Source organism: Girardinichthys multiradiatus, chromosome 23, assembly GCF_021462225.1.
Source record: "Girardinichthys multiradiatus isolate DD_20200921_A chromosome 23, DD_fGirMul_XY1, whole genome shotgun sequence".
Classification (NCBI taxonomy): domain Eukaryota; kingdom Metazoa; phylum Chordata; class Actinopteri; order Cyprinodontiformes; family Goodeidae; genus Girardinichthys; species Girardinichthys multiradiatus.
The window spans coordinates 33,221,082-33,228,436 of NC_061815.1; the positions used below are offsets into that span (position 1 = coordinate 33,221,082).

The following is a 7,355-nucleotide window of genomic DNA, read 5'->3' on the forward strand; positions in this document are numbered from 1 at the left end:
TTTATTAAAAGACAGCAGTAGCAGCTTCTGGGACCTTGTAACTTTTCTTAATGACCTCAAAAAGTACATTCACAAAGATGGTGTTGTCATGGACAGGTATGCAGTCATAGGTGTACAAGGTGTACAACATAGGACTCAGTATGCAACCCTGGGGGGGTTGCATGGGACTCCAACCTGACTGACCATAACTGGTCAGTTAGAAATGCTCTGATCCATTTACAAGTGTGATGGCTGACACCCGAACTGTCCATTACCTGTCTCATTTTTCTTCGGGACCGACCGGTACAATAGTGGCAGTTTTTAAGCATTTTGAGACAGTATAAGTCAACAGGGAGAGGTAAAAATAGAAGTAAATACTTAAGCCAGCTGTTAAGCACAGTCCTTTAGTACTCTCCCTGTAATGCCATCAGGTCCAGCTGCCTTCCCGGGGTTCACACCATGAAATACCTGATATCCTCAATACTTACAGTAAGTGGCCTGGCAGTTGTGAGTGGTGGTGATATGAGTATAGTCTCTAGTCTCAGTCACCTCAAAATGTGAAAAAAGAGATGGAGCTCCTCAGATAAACTGTTGTTGGAACTGTTGGCTAGGTCTCTGCAGCTCTTGAAGTTTATTAAGTGCTGAAAACCCTGCCACAAGCGCCAGGGGTCCCATTCTTTGTAGTGCCCCCCAATTTTCCCTCCTGTGGTCTGCTTTAGCCTCTTTGATGCTCCTTTTCAAATTAGATCTGGCAAAACCATAGAGTCCCTTGTCACCAGATCTAAAAGGTATATTTAGTATGAAGGACCATTGCTGACATATTTAAAAAATAAATACAGAAATAAATGCTCAATAAACGTATATGTCTTTTAATAAGTTACTTTATTTATTCACCTTTGTAATAATTATCTTATCATTGTCAACTTTACAACTTTATCTATTTTTTTATGTATTTATCTATGTGTATGTTTTAATGTTTTTTGTCTGTTTATTTCTTTCTTTGTATTTTTTTACTCTATTTATTTCTTCCTTGCTATTTATTCCTGTCTCTCCTTTTTACATTTCTGTATGCATTTCTGCCTCATGCAAACGAGGAGGGGCTGTGTCTTCAGGGGTCAATCTCTGCCCATTGGTTGGTTAGCATTAGCCTGCGTAGCTCCAATGCACATGGCTTTCCCCACTAAAAACTAATGGCGAACTCGGCAGGACGGCGCTCGGAGTCCGACCTCTTAAGGGAAGCTGCTAACGGACTGGAGGAATTACAACGCTTCAAGTACAAGGTCTAAAATGTTGTTTTACATTACTTTTTACAGTATCAGTGGCGGTGAACCCGAGGAAGGTTAGAGGAGTAATGCTACTTGTAAGCTAGCTAGCAAGCTTTCTACTGGCATGTTGTCTGTCTAATTTATGGTAATTTAGCTAATACAAAATGGTTTGAACATTATTCAAAGATAAGTTTAAGGTAATTTAACACTTGGCGAGCGATTTGTGGCATTACTGTGGTGGCTAGTCTTAGAGGAGAACATCATAGTTGTAATATTTTAGACCGCTCTCTGTTCTGACGCAGGATGCGGTGCGCGTGCTGCTGCGCTCTAAAACCCATTATTTTCAATGGCTTAAGCCACGTAAGGGCAGTTTTTCGCTGTGCCGAGCAAAGTGCACGCCGCGGTCAAAATTCAAGATACGTCAACTTTGCGCTGAACTTACAAGCGTAGTGCAAACTGCGTCCTGTCTGAAATGCCCCTTAAACTCTGGTAAGAGCAGAGGAAACAGACTCTAGATGAACAATAAATGGTGCTCAAACATAAATGTCATAGATAAACACTGCTCTCTGGACATATTGATGCATTCTCGCTCTTTTAATATTCCGAAATAATTCACGGTTGCCATGGCTACTTTTAGGTTTAGCACCAGTAGCAGCTAGGGCCTTCAGCTAACCATCATTAGCAAACAGCTGAGTGTACATTGTGATGGATATTTTTTATAACTGCAAGCAACTCCAAAGACTGTCCTCCCAACATTTAGTCAGAATGTTTTAACTCCACTATAATTTAATTAGAAATTTCTCATATTACATTTTTAAAATGTACTTAATCTTCTTTGAGTGTATTATGCTAAATTAGTTTGTTTGGTTTATTATTGTTATTATTAATATTGGATGCTGATTGAAGAACCATCTCAAGCTGCAAAGGTTTTACCCAGTAAGGGAGCATGTCTCTGGGAAACCTCTGAACATGAAGATAGATGTAAGGGACTCTGAGGAGGACCGGCAACATCCACCCCTCTCATTTTACAAACAGCAACAGGAATGTGCATGTACAGTAAATTGTACCCTTGGAGGCTGAAAATATAAAATTGAATGTTGTGAAAATTGCTTGTAAAATTAATATCACTTAGTTGTGAAAATGTTTCAATGTTCTGTTTTGTTATTTCTTCATTTGAGGTGATGCTGCTGTTGGTGATGGAGTTTTGCGATATTTTATGACAACAATAGCCAAACTCCAGTTTGGGTTCAGTCTAAATTTAGGTAAGCTTGCTACTTAAAATGTTATCTGAATAAACCTTTAACTGTATTTAAGAGTGTAATTAACTAGCTTTGTTGGTACAAAGGCAGAGATTAAAGTGAAAGAACAGGCAAGACTCTGCTTTTTGAAGGTGAACCTGACCACCTTGTTCCAGCAGCATGAGAGACATTTGTTGAGAGCAACCGCACGGAGGACGTTAGTTCACTCCTTTTCACAAGATGGACCACCAACCGCAGGATTAAGTCGTGCAATAATTTGTGCTCTGCTCAATGGAGACCCTGAAATGGCAACCGTGTCATCAAAATGGTTTGCAACAATTAATGTGAAAAGGTTTTGTGGGGAAACTAATAACTTATACTATGCTGATTGTAGCTTGAACTTGAAGAACTCACTCGAGAACAGCAGGACACTGTCTGAGAGCTTTTACTGTCTTGGGATCTCCCAGCAGTCACAAAAATAAATAAGAAATGGCTCCATAAGAAGTTTCTAGTCCATGTGGTAAGCTCCTGGTGGTTACTGAAGTAACTGAAGAAAGACATGCGGTCAAAGCTGCATTATCCTGAACTTTGACTGCTGCATGCGCAGGAGCTTGTTGGAAAAAATAATCAGACAGCAAATATTAAAACATACACATACATAAATACATAAAAAATAAGTAATTAGTAAATAAAGTTGACAATTATAATGGATAAAAAATAAATAAGGTAATTATTACAAAGGTGAATAAATAAATAAACTAAAAGAGATATATGTTTATGTTTTATCGTATAATTTAATTACTGCCTACATTTATTTATTTACTGTATTTTTTGTGCATTTAACTGTATGCTTATTTATTTGAGCATTTATTTATTTCTGTATTTTTAAATATTTCAGAATTGGTCCTCCATAATCCTGAGCCCTTAGCATCTGCCTGACACCTATTGACATTATTATTAACAGTGACATTTTTTTAATAAGGTCTGTCTTTATTTATGTTACAGTGATATCTGAGTTATCTATGAGTTTGCTTCTTTATTGTGTGCTCTGCTCAATCTGAGGCTGAAATGTAATTAGTTACTTGATCGATTGTTTTATGCCAACTGTTATTTTTGCATTTATGGTCTTACTGTTGCATATTTACAAATAAAGCTTACAAAACCTTTTTTTTTATTTGCTCGCTGCTAATCTTTGGTCAAATCCTGTATTTTTCATTGTCTGTTGGCTACATTTGCTTGCCATTGCGTCTGTAATTAGTAGACACTTGCAGTCTTTATCTTGTTTTTACACTAACAGATTCTTTGTGCTAACTCACCATCATGACTGTCTGTAACTAGTGCAGACTTATGCAGACTTTTGCTGATAGGGTAAAATGGGGCAAAGAAATTATGTAGCGTGTCCACAGCTTAAGTGTGAACTCCAAGTCATTTCAAAAAAAGACTGTGAAAATGGTGATGTGTGTCCCTAGCTGTGTCCCCCAGCTCCAAGGTTTTCGTCCTACATGCAAAATGCAATGTGTGGCGGAACACTAATACTGCAAATTACGGAAGATGAATGGATGTAAACACAGGGCCAACCTGGATGGAAAACTTGTCAGTGTTGTAAATATGAATCTGAGAATATTATTTAATATTTAATATTAATATTCTAATATTAATATTTTAATGTTTTACCAAATAAAGGGTTAAGGATTGTCCTGTGAATACCAGCCCCATTAAGGCGATGGTATTAGGACAGAATAGAAAGGTGTGAGACGAGCTCTGGCATTATTGAACAGCATAAACTCTGCACACATATGGAATGAATTTACACAATTTCTTAAAATACAATAATTTATTAACAAAAATAAGTCAACTTAAAGTCAAACATATTTCAATCTACAAACTCTTTACTATGCTAAAACAATCCAACTAAACTACCAAGCAGAATTAAAGAATAATGAAGACTAATGGACTATGTACAATATAAACAAGTTGATTAAAGATGATTAGAAATCATGACCAAAAAGAGTGATGCAACATTACCATGCAATGTTTATGTTTGAGAACCAAGGATTATCTTGAAGAATCTGGGAGTGAAGTTAAGTTACTTTTGGAACTAACTTAGAAAATAATCAGCAACATTTAGACAACCCTTTACAATGCAAGATCAGATTAAATATTATTTTAATCAAATAATGTTTTAAATAATGATCTGCTGAATAAAACCAACCTCCTGGATGACTAATTCTCAACAGTGTCTAATTAACTGCCTTTATTTATTAAAATAATATTTGGAGAAATATTATTGGGTATTTTGGAAAAGAGCCAAATCTTTCTGGAGAAATGGGGCTTAATGGTGTTTACTTAGTTATCAACTCTAGCAAATGATGTTCAGGGACTATTATTCACTAGCTTGAAAACTAACAACCTTTCTGTTGACTAGCCTTAATGCTAGCACACGGGTTCTTACCGGCTGGCCGTTGGGCTAACAAAGAAGCTAGCTAAAGTGCTAAGCTAGAGATAGCTTAGCGCCAGAATCAACACATACCTTTAAAATACCAGGGTTAAAATGCATAAGCGCTGACGGCGCGTTATGAGCAATGTTCTGGTTAAAACCACCCTTTAAATAAAGTTTATCTTAGCTTCAAAACATACAAAGAACACGAACTGGCCTGTGTGCTACAGGTAGCATGCTAGCACCAAGATAGCCGAGTTCCACAAAACAAACTTCATAACATGAAAACGTTTAGATCCACCACGTTTCATCCTAAACCAATCTGTTAATCTGCCCAAAACCCAACCTCTGAACCTGTTGAGGGAATGTTGTCCAAGGGCGAAGTTTGAAGAAGATATCCGTCGTGAACAAAGAGTTAGCTTCCCGCTAACTTCTTCAGTTTCTTGCGATCCGAAGGTGCGTTCGTTCTGTGAACAAAGGTTAGCTTCCCGCTAACTTCCTCAGTTTCTCCCGATCAGAAGGTGACCAGCTGTTCGTTACCGTAAACACGTTTGCGGGCCGTAGTCTTTCCTCCAGACTCGGCTTGTCGAAACAGCTTCTCCACCGGCTTCTCTCGAACCCGTTTGCTTCTGTGGGGCCTTGAAGAGAAAATGTAAGCAACTCTTACACCTTAATTTCCCCGTTCATGAATGAAAATACCGGATACACAGACAGTATTTCATTCTACTTAACTTTTGCATATGATCGGTGATCGGTCCTTGGATCCAGTTAAATTTATGTCTTTTTGCCAGCAAAAGACATTCAGCGTGCTGTGTTCCCTCCTGACCGGTCCCTCTGGAAGGCCGTATGGAAGAGAAAGACTTGTGGAAAAGTGGGGCTTTTATTTGGGTATTGGCGCCACAGGAAGTCCGCAGTTACCCCCTTTCCTGGCTGTGCTGGAAGAAGGTTAATGCACTTCATTTTGAAAGGTTCCAGGAAAGTATGTACCGGAGTTTTAGTGTTGAAACCCATGGCTGTGTGGTCCCAACAAGAGGATGCAAAAGACTTGAGAACAGGTAGATGTTCACCTTCCAGCTTGAATGATTTAGATCAAATTGTATATATGTGTTAGAATGGTCCAGTCTAATTACAGAACTAAATCCTAAGAGAATATGTGGCAAGACATGGAAGTTGATGTTCCCTCGACTTTACAATTAAAAACTACTTTATTTTGGTCCGCCTTATAAAATCTCAATCAAACACATTGAAGTTGTGGATGCAATGTGAAAAAAAGTTGAAAAAGTTCAAGGAGTGTGAATACTTTTGCAAGGCACGGGAAGTGTAGTATGTAAATCAAACTTCCCAAAATGAACGATTAACAGGAAGTTTACATTTTCAGTCAGCCTTACTCATATATATTCACAAAATTCTTACCTCTTTCAGGTTAAAAATGAGTGAAACAGAAAGGTCAGGACAGAGGCCCTCAAATGACTCATTTGTGGAGACTAGGTGAAGCTTCAACCAAGACGTATGATGCATCTATATGCAACTAACACAACAGATAACAAGCAAGCAGGAGAGATCATGTCAGATCCAAAATCGATGCCGGATTGTGTTTAGTACGAGCCGCTTGGTTGGCTAATGAGAGTCAAAGGCTTTGTCACTCAAAGGTCAGTCTCTGCAGAGCTCTGCACCAATCTGCCTTCAGGCTTTAATTGGGAGCATTGGGCCGAATGATGTATACCAACAGCCGAATTAAACACAGCTGCACTAACTTTCCTCCTGCTGTTTTACTCCTTCATTTCTTCAGGGAGTCCAGCCAACATGCAGCCTGCTGCAGTGATCAAAGACATTAAGAATCTGAAGTTAGAGTTGGGTTTGCTTTAGGTTTGCTTGTTACTTTTTCCAGTTTTTATTCATTTGTCTACAATTTTTATTCACCACAATTTCCAAAAGATGTCCAATTAAAAAACAATTAAATACAATCTAGGTTAATGCATCTAAATCTGATACATTCCCATTAAATATAGCCATCCATCTGGCATTTCTTGCTCTTGCGTGACCACAGATTTTTTATATTTTTTCCTCTCATATGTTGCAGACATTCCTGCTTTGATGGAGCTGTTTTAAACAGATCTGAAGCAAACAGGGCATTGCACGTGGAGTCTCCTGTTTATGGCTAAACCAACATGTGAAACTCTAACTCATGTTGAGACTTTTACTTATTTTTAAGATGGCACACTAAAAAGCTCTGTTTGTCACGTTGCAGTTCAGGATTCCTCTGCTTTAGAAGAGGAAATAAAGAGAGCCGTGCTGTTTGTAGGCTCACGCTGTGTATTACAGTGTTACACTGAAGGGGCACTCAGTGGAAACCAAAGCCACAGCAGAGCACAAAGAACTTAAACACTGACAGATAAGACTGCCAAAAGTGCAGAGCTGGACTCCCACAAAGACCAA

General features: G+C 38.4%; 1 long non-coding RNA gene across 1 annotated transcript; it reads left to right on the forward strand.

The window, feature by feature from the left end:
- Positions 1 to 1,084: 1,084 nt before the first annotated feature.
- Positions 1,085 to 3,213, forward strand: LOC124860807. Its single transcript, XR_007036444.1, has 3 exons — positions 1,085 to 1,259; positions 2,423 to 2,506; positions 2,590 to 3,213. It is a non-coding gene; the product is annotated as an uncharacterized LOC124860807 (long non-coding RNA).
- The last annotated feature ends 4,142 nt before the right edge of the window (positions 3,214 to 7,355 follow it).